This window comes from Castor canadensis, chromosome 4 (genome assembly GCF_047511655.1).
Source record: "Castor canadensis chromosome 4, mCasCan1.hap1v2, whole genome shotgun sequence".
Lineage (NCBI taxonomy): Eukaryota > Metazoa > Chordata > Mammalia > Rodentia > Castoridae > Castor > Castor canadensis.
The window spans coordinates 172,018,574-172,032,490 of record NC_133389.1 but is presented as its reverse complement, the minus strand read 5'-3'; the positions used below and the strand labels follow the sequence as shown (position 1 = coordinate 172,032,490).

General features: G+C 37.0%; 1 protein-coding gene across 13 annotated transcripts in view; it reads left to right on the top strand.

Moving 5' to 3' along the window:
• The window catches only part of Dock10 (dedicator of cytokinesis 10), a 247,620-nt gene that overhangs the window by 120,189 nt on the left and 113,514 nt on the right, over nt 1-13,917 (top strand). The window lies entirely within an intron of this gene.

The window sequence follows — 13,917 nt, the reverse complement described above, 5'->3', positions numbered from 1 at the left end:
ACCCCAGTTATGATTTAATTAAGGTGTCATAAAATAGCAATGCCTTTTCACAGCTCCAAAACATATCTGTATTAATGTGATCTAGGTTAATTTGTGTACAGGTCAACACTGATTTGATTAATCTTACATATTTATGTTGCACTGTTCAGTCCAGACCATTATCATAAATTCACCTGTGTACTTTTTGTCCAATTCCATTCTTTCATATTTATTTCCCAATGTTCACATTGGAATACAACACCTTCTAGAGAGAAAGGAAAAAGAAAACACGTACAGACTCAGATAACATCAGGATATTTGAGAATATCTAAATATTTGTTGATAAAAATAATATGTGATGTCAGGGCCATAATGTTGTTTTTATTTGAGTAAAGGAATTTTTAGTAGATAGTAGAACAACTCTTTTCTTTAAAAATAAAATATGGCAAGTAATTTTCTGTACTAGAAAATCAGAATTAACTGAGACCAGATCTACAACTTAGGCAGGATTTGAAATTTTTATGATACTGAATGTTCCTGACATTTAACTAGGTTTTCTAGTATGCCCTTCAATCAAATGTTGAGTTTTCTTTACAAGGACCTTTACTTTTGTTGTTAAATTTAGTTCCTAGTACCTGACAATCTTGTTGCAAATGTGAGTGGAATTTTCTAAATCCACTTTCTTTTCTTACTGTTAATTACTGATACTTTTTTTTAAATGCTATTGATTTTTAAATATAAATAACTCGCTAAACTCTTATCCTAGTAATTATTTCATTTTGACATGTTTTATCATCGAAAATAATTAAAACTTTTCTTCTTTTCTAAAAGTTTATTGTTTCTTTAAATTTTGCCTCACTCTCTTATTTAATATGCCCCAAACTGTGTTGACTAATAATAATATTGGGCTTGCAGGCTTATTTTTGATTTTAGGGGGAAGCTATTGTTATCTCTGTTGCTATATGAAATACAGTGTTTTATAAAAAGTGTCTTTCTTGGTCTCTTTGAGGTGTTCATAAAGACTGGCTGTACTGTGATTCACATGCATATTCAGTCTGTTGATATAACGGCTTTTCTGCTTTAACTTAACACTGTAGTAGAATTAATGGATTGTTTTCTGCAGCCTTATTTGCATTTATGGTATGAACTTACTTTATTTTTTTGGTAGCACTGGGGCTTGAACTCAAGGGCCTTGTGCTTGCTTGGCAGGTGCTCTACAATTTGAGCAACACCATTAGCCCTTTTTGCTTTAGTTATTTTTCAAATACAGTCTTCAACTTTTGCCGGGGCCGCCCTCAGATATGATCCTCCTACATATTTGTTTTTTTAAAGAAATTATTTGTAATTCATTATATCACTCCCTAACACACACACACACACACACACATTCCTGATAATCAAAATTTGACAAATCAGCATGAAATATTAATAACCCAAATAACCCGAAGATGAGCAAAAGATATAGTTCCAAACTAGGAGATGCAGCTAGCTAAGAGGCATACACTAGTGCTCATGGAAATAAAGTTTAAACAAAGACTGCATATATTATTTAAGCAAGAAAAATTTTAAGGTAAATATCATTTAGTGATGGTGGGATTACAGTGAAAGAAATGCTGCCCCACGGCATTCAAAAAAACACCCATATTCAAACCCCAGTCCCACAAAAAAAAAAAAAAAACACCCATAACCTTTTGAAATGCAATTCACAAGTATCTTTTCAGTGGCATATATAAATATATTTATTTGCATATTTTAAAAAGCACAGATATAATTACAGCATGTGTATTGCTGATTTGAACAAATTGTAATGTCAATTAATAGGAGTGTGGTTGAAAAATTTAGTACATCTGAATCTTGTAATGATAATTAATAAAAGGTACAGAGGCAGACATATTTAAGTATATCAATTTGAATGGCCATGATATACTATTAAAATTTAGTAACAAATGCTGAAAGTTTTTTACATTCAAAGATTTAAGTTTTTGAATTATCAAAGAGAAAAAAGCAACTTTTAGAATGTGTGCTATAACTGAGGCCAATAGGAAAAGGGGAACAGGTACTAGAGAAAAGGTTAGATCAAAAAGAATTAACCTAGAAGGTAACACCCACCCACAGGAAATCAATGTGAGTCAATGCCCTGTATAGCTATCCTTATCTCAACCAGCAAAAACCCTTGTTCCTTCCTATTATTGCTTATACTCTCTCTTCAACAAAATTAGAAATAAGGGCAAAATAGTTTCTGCTGGGTATTGGGGGGGGAGAGGGAGGGGTGGAGTGGGTGGTAAGGGAGGGGATGGGGGCAGGGGGGAGAAATGAACCAAGCCTTGTATGCACATATGAATAATAAAAGAAAAATGAAAAAAAAAATAGAATGTGTGCTATGCTATCATTAAAGACATAACCCAAAAATGCATACATAAATATATTATGTTATCCTAGAAAAAAATATGAAAAATGCATATGTCAAAATGTAAAACTTTGGCTACATGGAAGTTTGAGATTGTAGGGGGGAATAAATTGATTTTCAATTTACATAATCTGTATGGTTGTTTTATTTAAAAGGATTTTTGTTTTTTTCTGGTACTAGGGCTTGAACTCAGGGCCTTCACCTTGAGCCACTCCACCAGTCCTGTTTTAGTGATGGCTTTACTTCAAGATAGGATCTCTGAAACTATTTGTCCAGGCTGGCTTTGAGCTGTGATCCTCCTGATCTCCACTTCCTGAGTATCTAGGATTACAGGCGTGAGCCACCTAGCTTCAAAAGGATTTTCTAATCAAAAATGTTTTGAAAAACTTTAGCTACAATTTCTTTTTGAATGTTATCCAAATTGGAACCCAAGTCTGTGCCCTAAACTTGTCTCCAAAGGCTAAAACCAACATAATTAATTCTTTAAATGATTAGGTAGTCCCTCAAAAGACTACAATTTTTTTTCATTTTTGTTTGGCAGGGAAAATGTCATTTGGTGCAAACTTTCACATACATTTTGCTGTATGATTTCTACCTGCTAAGCTTATCTGTCAGTCCTGGAAATCAATTCAGTTCATCTGCCCATTCTTCATCATTTTAATGGAATTATTATGAATTTTTAAAGTTTTTTATAATTTTCATTTGGTGGTCCTTTCACCTTTGTTCTGAATACATAGAACATTTATGTTTCCACTTTTGCAGCAATTTCCTTTTGGTTGTGGAAAGTTGCTCTCACCTGAACCAGGGTTCTTAGCCCTTTGCTGTGTGTCTGTAGTACCCAAGGCTTCGAAGGCTTTGCCTGGTTGCCGATCTCTTTCAGCTCTTTCTGCTTAACTTAAATCTCCTCACTTTATTGCCAAGCATACCTTTGGGGTAGAGCCAATCATCCAAAACCCCAAATCCCAGGACCAATTCAAAACACACACCACCAATCTCCAGATACAACCAACATTCTAAGTTTAACTACTTTCTGGGAGGAAGGATTTTGTGAAATCCAAATCCACAGAACATGGGAGACTTCAAAGGACTGTTGTTGGTTCTAAGAGGCTTTTAGTGTGCTACCAGAGCTTCTGCACCACAGTGTCAACCTCCAGATCCGTCCTTTTAGTTCTGTAGCTCTCTGAGGACATCACCTTCAACTGAGCGCAGGTTGACCACGAAGTTTACTTTTCTCTTGATATTTTTCCTGGGGAGAAATTTCTTACCTTCACTTTTGTCCCCACCTTAATTTCAACTACTTCACAGCCTCTTTTCTCACTTCCATCCTCAGCTTTTCACTTCTCCTAAGAGTTGCTCAAAAGAGAAATAAGCGCCTTTTACTCTAGACCCCAGCTATCTACCACATTTCACGTTGCACAGCTGAGGGCAGGGCATTTGACTCAACACAAATGAATTTTGTCATGTTTTTCTCAACTGTTAGATATAGGTAGAAAAAAAAAAGAAGACAAAGAAGCCTTCGGGGGAGAAAACTATTTTATTCTCTGCCCATTTTTGTGTATCACTATCAGTAAAAATCCTACATAGTTGTGCTTGTTTTTCAGGATGAAGATAAAGTAGAACCTGTGCTTTATAGACTGGGAAGAAGGCAAACTCTAGTCACAAACATACTTCAGAGGTAGTGGATCATGGATAGACCAGGCCTGGAGATGATAGATTAAAAAGAGAGCTCCTTTAAGATGGGGAAATGCCCCCCAGAGAATTATGCTGGCAAAGTCTTGACCCCAATTGCTAATACCCACTAACCTCTATTGACTACTTACTTTTTTGTGCCGGGTATGTGCTTGAGCAAAACTGCTAAGCAATTTGCTAACAGTAATCACAAGCAAATTTGCCTCGTTATCATCATTCTCACCTTCTCATGGAGAAACCATGTCATAGGAAGATTCAGAAACTTGCCTAGCCAGTAACTCAGCTAGGAATAGATAGATCTAATATCTGGTCACAGACCATCTAGCCCAAGCCCTGGGGCTCTTGACCACAGTGCTAAAATGAGCTGCCAACATGGAGCTTTGTTCTAATGGTCCTCTGGATGGAATACTTCTTTGTCTTTATCCTAACAACTGCACTGTAGTTTCTGCCCAGGTAATTCTGATGCATACCGTGGATAAACCATGGTGTGAGGAACATTGGCTAGATTTTTGAAAGCAGATGAAGTCAGCATTGAAATGAATTCAGACATTTTAAGGTGTTTTTTTCTTTTCTTTTTTTTTTTTTTTGTAGAAACACATCTGCCTTGTCACAGCTGCAGAACTAAGCAACCTTTCTGATCCACTCTGTGCTAAATTGTCCAGTGGCTCAGTGCAGGATGGCAAGGACAAATGTCATGGTTGCCAGGCAGCAAATTGACAAGAATCTAATTTAAACACATCCAGCTCAAAAATTTTTTAAGTTGTCTCTTACACCACTCTACAAAAGCAATTCTGAGCCTCTTGTAACAGGCAGTAGACATTCTTTCCTTTGAATTTTAATCTTGAATGACTTCATGATTTTTAATGAGAGTTAAATAAAATGAACTGTCTCCTTTTTCTGTTTTATCTCTTATTCATTCTCTAGCTATTAAATGGAAGGTTGAGTATTTCCCACACAAAGCATAGGCTTATTTCAAATCTACCAGAGCACTTCATGGTTATTAACAACCAGCCATAGGTGAGCAAACATTATATATATAGAAATATTTTTGAGAAGCCTGTGATACAAGTATTACTGTATCATTGTACAACCTAGAATACAAGCTCTAAATGATTAATTAACTGTCCCAATTTAACAAAAAGCAAAATTAAACCTCTGTTCTTTTATCCACTTTATTGTCTCTGATCGTTTGCTAAATCCCTTAAAGCATATATGCTTAATGGCCTGACTTGACACAGGTATGTCCACTGCTCACAAGGGATATGTCCTTAATTTTGAAAAACTAGTAGTCTTTCTGCCTCAGTTTTTCCATCTTTATGTAGGACTATTAATCTATTACTATGATTCTGAAGATAAAAACAGCAATAGTATGGAAACAGTTGGGGTATTGTCTTTTATCTGATTCTCCATAAGTGTGACATAGCAGCATCCTCTGTAATGAAGTAAAAAATAAGATCAAGCACTTCCGGGATAAAACAAGCCCCACTCCCACTGGGGGAGACAGCAATTAAAGGGATCTATAAATAGAATGCGGACTTCCTGAGCAAAACTTCTATAGCAAAGTTTCCTTTTTTAATACACACAAAAGGATAATATAAAGCTGGAAGCTCAGCCCACTAATTAAAACTAAGTTCTTAGCTTAGTCTCTTGTAGCAAAAGAAAATAAAGGAGCAGAGAATTTGGAGATGCAGTGGCTCAAGAGGAAACAGAGACTAAGGGACCACTTCAGCTGAATGGCTGAGAGAAATACCAACTAAGTACCAAGGTTGCAAGTTGCTCTGACAACAAAGTCCTTCAATTAATGGGAAACAACTCTGCTATAGGAGTGGAATAACCATGAAGTGAGCAGAAAATAATGAATTCAGAAATTCAAGTCTTGCTTCAGTCATGTGCAAATCACTTGGAAACCAAAGACATATGGAAGCAGCATTAAAACTAGAGGTGAATATCTGTATCTGTGTCCATATCTACATATATGTGCTCATGCACACACATAGAGGGAATTTTCCTATCAGTGAATCTGTCCTATACAGACAGATTACTGTGGCAGGGGAAAGGTCACATTTTAAGCAGAGCTCCAAACCAGAAATGGTGGAATTCTACAGGGAAAAAAAAAAAAAGAAAAGGAAAACAGTACTTAACACCAAATAGAAAATATAAATCAGGCTTAGGGCAGAAGACAGATTGAAAACTTTAAGCATTCACAAGAAATTCACATTAAGAACCAGAAAACCTCATGGTTTGAATTGAGAAAGAAACCGGTTTTGCATAGGCAGAGTGTTCTGCAGAAAGCCAGGTCTGCAGGTTATTTATTATTCATAGGTATCTCACAGATGCATAGTCAGTCTCTCTCTCTCTCTCTCTCTCTCTCTCTCTCTCTCTCTCTCTCTGTCTCTCTCTCCCCCTTCATTCTCTCTCTCCCTTTTCCTTTCCTCCTCCTCTTCCTTCTCCTTCTCCATCTGCTCCTTCACTCCCCCACTCCCTCTCCCTTTATCCTTTCACAGTTATCTTCACAAACACCTTTGGGAAATGCTGGTGCAAGTCTAATACAGAGAAATCATCAGGAGCTAGAGGCACAAAGCAATTCCAGTAAAATAGAATCAGCAATTTGTTGAATCTCAACATGCACTTCTTTCTGACATATGCTAATAGAGAAAAAGAATATTTAAAACCCCTAAACAATGAAAAAAATTGGTTGCTTCTTTTAATAGCCAAACGTTCACTCTTAATTCTTTCTGCTAGTACTAAAAGTGTCTTTGTCCAGGAAAGTCTTACAATACTAGAGTACAATCCCACACAAAACTCATTGATGGTTATTTTGAGGACTTTTTCTCAAGAGAGCAAATTATAGGAATAAACAGAAAGTTTCAAAGTTTGAAGGAAATAATAATGATCATAAATATCAGAGTAAACTTCCTCAGCCCTTAAGTTTCTCTTCTCAATCCTCTATCTAATCATCACCAATACTTTCTCTTTTCCTCGAGGTCAAAGTGGATTCTGTGGCACAAACTAGCTGCTACTGCTCCCAATTCAGTTGCATGGAGCTAATTGCCCTAAATTCTTTACATAGAACAGAGAAAGTTCCCCTTCCACTGATTTACTATGACAGTACACCTACTATGTTTAAAGCCAAAGTCTAGGTAATAGGGAGCATCCCATCTTGAATGAAAGATTGGGTTAGGCTGACTATTCAGGTTTTCCACTTATAAGCAAATGCTGCAAGCGCACATGCCAGGGTCTTGACCCCTGAGGAATATGCCACCTGTGATCAGATTTTTGCAACACAATGTGACAAGTACCCTCTGGAAGTATTACTAAAGTAGAGAAACAGGTCAGGTCCACATATCAGAAAAAAAAAAAAACCACAAGCAAAGCAAAGAATAGATCAGCTGGGTTGGGGAGTGAATAAGCCTGAAGAAAACGTGGACAGATAAGAGACTATTAATAACCCAGGGGGGTGATTACAAGGATCTGTACCAACAAAGGGTAGTGTGATTGAGGTGACAGTGAAGAATTATTAAGGAAATAGGATTCACAGGATTCAGGGACTGAAAAGAAAGGAAAGGAAAGGAATGTGTTGATGATGACTCCCTCGCTTATGGCTTGGACTAGTGTACCATTAATTGAAATAAGACACTTAGAAGAAAGTAAACATTGCTTGAGTAAAGCACTTAAGATAAGCTCACTTGGTAGCACGGAAGGAGAAAGAGAGAGAGAGAGAGAGGGAGAGTGCAGGAAGTTGCTCTGGATTTGAATGTTGACTCTTTGAGCTTGGTAGAGTTTGTCCAGCACACCACAACTGCTGGACTGGAGGTGGTAGGTCCCTGAGCTGCACTCTCACTTGAGGGGCTGGGAAGGAAGACCCTCTATAAGGAATGGAAGACAACCTGGGAAGAGGGATAAGAAGAGAACAAGGAGAAATTGATAACTCAGAATCAAAGAAGGTTCAATAGTGGGAATGCATCAATGGACTAAATGCACAGAAGAATTAGTGTTAGGTTCAGCAGGTGTCATCATTTGGGTCATTGGTAGTCATTACAGTGGAGTTTTAGAAGATGTCAGCACAGCCTGATTGTAGTGGGGTGAAGTCTGCTGAGATGTGGGATATGTTATCTGATCAAGCAAGGTGTTAATATACTATTGTCCCTTTATCTACAAGGTGATTCAAAAGTGAACATAATAAAGATATTGAAACTCTTCAGGCAGAAAATCCTATGCACAGAAAAGTTAAAAATTATTCAGTAGGCCATGTATTGATCATTAAATAATGTACCAAAACATTACTGAATTAATTGAAAATGAAAAGTTTGCAGCACCAAAAATAGTGCAATCAAATGAGTATAATATTGAAACTGAATTCTCTTTCTCTTCTCTTCTTCCAGTTCCAATATTTGGGCTCAATCAAAAGGAGTTCATTGAGCTGGGCATGCCTGTAATCCTAGCTCCAGGGAGGTTGAGGCCCCTGTGGACGATCATGAGTTTGAGGCCAGCCTGGCTACAGAGCAGTTTCAAGGCCAGCATGGGCTCTGCAGTGAGACCCTGCCTAAAAGGAGAAAAAAGGATTCAACTAATTCAGGGGAAAAGTGAGAATATCAAGGTAGAAGCCACGTCACGGGCCTTCCTGGAAAGAAAGGAGAAATTAAATAACCCGAATCCTACATATAGTGATGAAAATATAGAGAGCCTGTTGTCCATAATTTAAAATTAATTTCATGCTGCCCATTTTTGTTAAAAGAAATTTTTGTTGAAAGAAATATATCTAACCAGAATGAAATTTACCTCATCTCTAGGAAACACAGGGCATTTCTTTTCTAACTTTCATAGTTAAAATAATTCCTTTGTTAAATTAAGAAAGTAAAACTGAATGCTGTTTTTTGATCATGAAACCTTGGATAGCAAGTGAATAATTCTCATGCATCCATGAACATTAGATCAGAGAACAGTAAGCGTGGTGTCTCTAGAAATAATTTCTACAAAATAAAATTAGGGCTACATGAACAGTTTAAGTACCTAGAAAATGTTGACAGAAAGAAAATGCTGCAGGCCAGGCATGGTGGCTCACATCTGTAATCCCATGTGGGATTTGGGAGGTGGAGATAGGGAAGATTGTGGTTTGATGCCAACCAGGGCCAAAGGTTAAAAAGTTAGCGAGACCATCTCAACAAACAAACCGGACGTGGTGGTTCACATCTGTGATCCCACCAGCGCAGGAGGATTGTGGTCCAGACTGATCCAGGCAAGAAGCAAGGCCTTATCTGAAAAACAGCCTAAAAGAAAAAAGTGCTGGGTGTGTGGCTCAAGTGATGGAGTGCCTTCCTAGTAGGTGTAAGGCCCTGAATTCAAACTCCAGTACCACCACACTCGCGCGCGCACACACAGGGCCCAAGAAGTACATGCTTTCTCAGTAAAATTAGTGTCAATAATAAGATTTTTGTCTGCATTTGCTGGGATTTCTGGCTTTTTTTAAATGAATAAAGCTCTCAATTCATGGATGAAGGACTATTGGAAGTCAAGAACCTTTAATTTTGTATGCACTTTCTTAAAACATAAATTTATAAATAAAGGCAAGCTTATTTTGTGCCCTTGAAAACTAAATGGAAATAATTGAGATGTCAAAATCTGTTACTTTTCCAAATTTGACCTAGTCCTACTTATGTGTGACAGTATATTGCTATCGCTACCAGAACAAAATGGGTTGCCCCAAATTTTTAGAGCACTTAACCCTAAAGATAATAAGTGCATAATACTTGATGAGGATAAATTCAAATGCATGTAGTTTCTGGTGGCATCAGGATAAAACAGACCTGCAAAAGACTTGAAAACAAAATCCATGTTTCCCATTCACAACCCTGAAAAAATTAATTTTCTATTCAGTAAAGTCTCCAGAATAATAGTCTTGTTTCCAAATATGAAAGCTGTTCCAATTCTAAATTGACTCACCCTTGTACAAAATGAAAATCATTCTAAAATACTTGACAGTGCATCAAAATACAGGTGTACTAGTCAAAAACCTTAGAGCATAAGAATAAAAAAGAACCCATTTTAAGTTTGTACCAAAAATTTCAATTGCATTGAATTATAACCCAGGTCTGTGTCTTACATGAGAAGACCGATTAGATCGTAATATTTCCAAGGTTTTTTAGTACCAGCCATTATTCATTCATGTCTTGTCAAATTACTGGTGAGATCAAGCTAGGAAATTAGAGTGTATGTTTCCAGGTCAGGCACAGGTGTCACTTATGAAAGTTTGTTCAATTACCTTAACAGAAAACATTTTGACAAGAAAAACTAAATATTTTGGCTCACTTTCAATGTAAAAATCAACAAAGATCCTGAATGACATTTCAGACTACTCTGAAGTTCAAAGTAACAAAAAATTTTTTAATAATTTTCATTTATGGTGAGCATCCGATGAGACTTTCTGTCTTACATTGCACATACATACATATAACTCTTCTTACTATCATTTTATTTTTACAATAAGTATCAAATGCATTAAATTGTATTGTACCATGATATCTGAAACTGAATCATAACTATATCTGCATTGTTTATATTGTCTAAAATAATATTTTTCTCCTCTGCAAAGAGTTTAGTAGAAAGTTTAAAAACTCCTTAACTGTCCAACTTGTTTTTATACTGAAATAATTAATTATTGCCCTTAAAGGAACACATAATGTGATCCAATTGAAGGCAAAACATGTTCAGTGCCTTTTTTCTTTTTCTCTGCAATGCCCAAGTATTAGATGAACACAGGTCCTGGTTTGCAGGATCCATCCCATGTTCTGACCAGTGGCCTGGCTAATAATATCTCCGCTCTCTTTGAAATGGCTCAGCCTGGACAATAAACCATCCAGCCATACTTTTGATGCACAATTTGTTAATTTCATGATGACTCATTTCAACATTTAGATAAGAGCCACAGATACTTCTAAACTTTATAAAGAATGACATGAGCATGAAAATTATCACGAGTAATTTACAAATACAGGATTACTCCCAATGGGGCTGAAGGGCAAAAATGAGCACCTTATGTAGCAGCATTCATCTTTTTGGCAAGAAACTAGTTGGGTATTTAATAAACCTATTTAGCAAGAAGGAAAAATAATTTTGCCTCTAAAAAGCCATCTGTTACCTGATTAGTACTCTGCAGCCAGCACCAAATAATGAGCCCTTTGAAGAGGTGGACAAATTGTACTGCCAAGCCCAAATTGCTATTTGAGGTATGTAACGAAAGTTTGAATTGATTCTAATGATTTTCTGAAGAGAAAGACAAAGGAGAAAATGAAATACTTTCTTTACGTACTTTAGGGTATCTTTTATAATTACTCTTTTCTAAATTATTCAGATTTTTAGGACTGTCAAAGTATCTTCTTTAGTTATTTTAAAGGAAAAAGGAGATAGAAAATTGTCCATTCAAGAAATACATATTGAATGTTTACTATAAATAAAACCCATACTGGAGTGGCTATATCTTTTTTAAAGGCTGTGTCTCTGGTTACTGGGGTCTGCAATATGAACTGGGGCTTAAAGGCTCTCGGTTCATAGTCAAGCAGAGTGACAAGGACTGGGCCATCTTATTGCTCACGTGGAAGGATGGATTCTACCTCGTGAGCAGCCACATTTCCCTACCTCCTTCAGAATCACCTGTGGTACTTCTGACCATGTAGATACCCGCCCCCCATCCAACCCCCTGTAAAGCTTCTAATTCAGTGAATCTCAAGTGAGACTCAGGGAATTCACGGACACTAGGATACTATGACATTGTTCACACTTTAGGAAACACTGTCCTAATGGCACAAAAGGCTTGGCCATGCTGACCTTAGCCAGCTTTTGGGTGCGTGTACCTAAATGCAACAGACTGAGATGTCAAGCATAAATGCTCATCAAGCAATAAATGAGTAAAACGTGTACTAGGGCATCACTTGTTTGGAAAAATTAACCATCTCAGCAAGCTCTTGCTCAGTGCTGACAATCTTCAGCTGGTGTTGAGAAAGGGGTGCTGTGGGCTAGGAAGCCATTAATGAAAAACAAAGCCATTGCTTTATTGTAACAAGCAGAGCTGCAGCCTGTGACTGAATTTGTTTCAACTTAGTTTGTGGACAAAGAGGAGCTGTAGTATAATTATAATAGTTTTTAGTGATCTTCTTAGAGTGGCTGCGTGGGCTGGAACAAAGAATAGAGAATAATTTTCTGTGCATAACTCTTGCTAAAATGCCATGACTATGTAGAAGGAGTGGCTATGTGTTTGTAAAATGCACTGGCTTCCTCAGAACCAGAGAAATACACATTTAGAAGGATTCTTAGGAGTTATCTAGACCAGTCTTAATTTTTTTCCTACCCACCACCATATAGATGAAAGTTAGCAAACAAATTCTGAAGTGATTTGATAAAAATAAAGTTCTTTTATAATCAGGTTTACTTATCTCTCCACAAGTTTACTCTTATAAATCAAGGAGAACAAGTTATTGTGAATATGAATTAAAGAGTAAATCAAACTTCCAGGGAAAACTGATATTTTTAAAACAAGAATTTATTAAATATTTGTCCTGTACTAGGTGCTTCACTGAAATTATCTTAATTTGATCCTAGTGAAATTGGTATTATTAGACAGATAAAGGAATGTAGAGAGGGTCAGGTGTGATGCCTCACAGCTGTGATCCCAGCTGTTTGGGAGGCAGCAGCAGAAGGATGGTGGTTCAATGCCAGCCCTGGTAAAAAAAAGGTTGGTAAGATCTTATCTCAGAAAACAGGCCAGGAATGGTGACCCATGCTTGTAATCCCAGAGGTTTGGGAGACAAAGGTGGGAGGATGATGGGCAAGGCCAGCACAGGATAAAGCACGAGAACCTGTCTCAAGAACTAAAGCAAAAAGGGCTAGAGGCTTGGCTCAGTTGTAGAACAGACTGAGATGTTCTACAACATCTCAGCCATGAGTTCAAACCTCAACTCTGGTACCTTAGAAAAGAAGGAAAGAAGGAAGGGAGGGATGGAAGGAGGAAGGCAGGGAAGGAAAACGAGGGAAGGAAAGAAGTGTATTTTATTTTTGGACAGGAAATTTGAAGATTAATCTTAGGTTCAGTTAAGCCCTGGTCTGTTATGAATAGTGTGAATGACTACCCAACTCTTCCACCCTACTTCCTCTGTTTTATTTTTTCATGACACTACTGTTTCTAGCATATGACATAGTGTACTTATGTTTTTTTGTTTATTTACCAACGCTTCACAATGATACAAATTCAGGAGGGTATAGATTTTGCCTCTTGTTCAATGCTGAATTCCCATCACCTAGAACAATCCTGAGGACCTACTAAGTTGTATTTTTAAATGAATTAATAGCTGAATAATCTTCAAAACTATGAGACTGGGTTAGAGAATTCTGATAGACTACCTTATTCTACTTATTTAAAGTAAAATATAAGAAGTGAATGTAAAGATTTCTAAAATATGCTTAATGAACAAAAAACAATGTCTATAGAAATGGATACCAAGAGGAGAATGAGATGAAAATATGCACCAAAAGAAAAGGTTGAAAACAATGCAACAGAGAGTAGGCTGTGGGCATTTGTTTTCCATTTTAAAACACATTTTTCTCTCATGTGAAAATGACAGCAGGGTAGAGAGAAAAGAGGAAGGCCTGAGCTAGAAAAGAGGCAACCCTTGGAGTTGTGGCTCTGTGGCTAGATGCCATGGGCCTCTCTGAGGCTCATCTGAATTGTTCATGTCTTTGTTGAAATAAAGATAAAGCATTTTAGGCAGTGAGCCTATAATGCTCTTATTTCCAGAAACGTGTGTGTCGCAGAATTGACTCAGGATTTCTCAAGTCAGTATGTTTAATTTTAG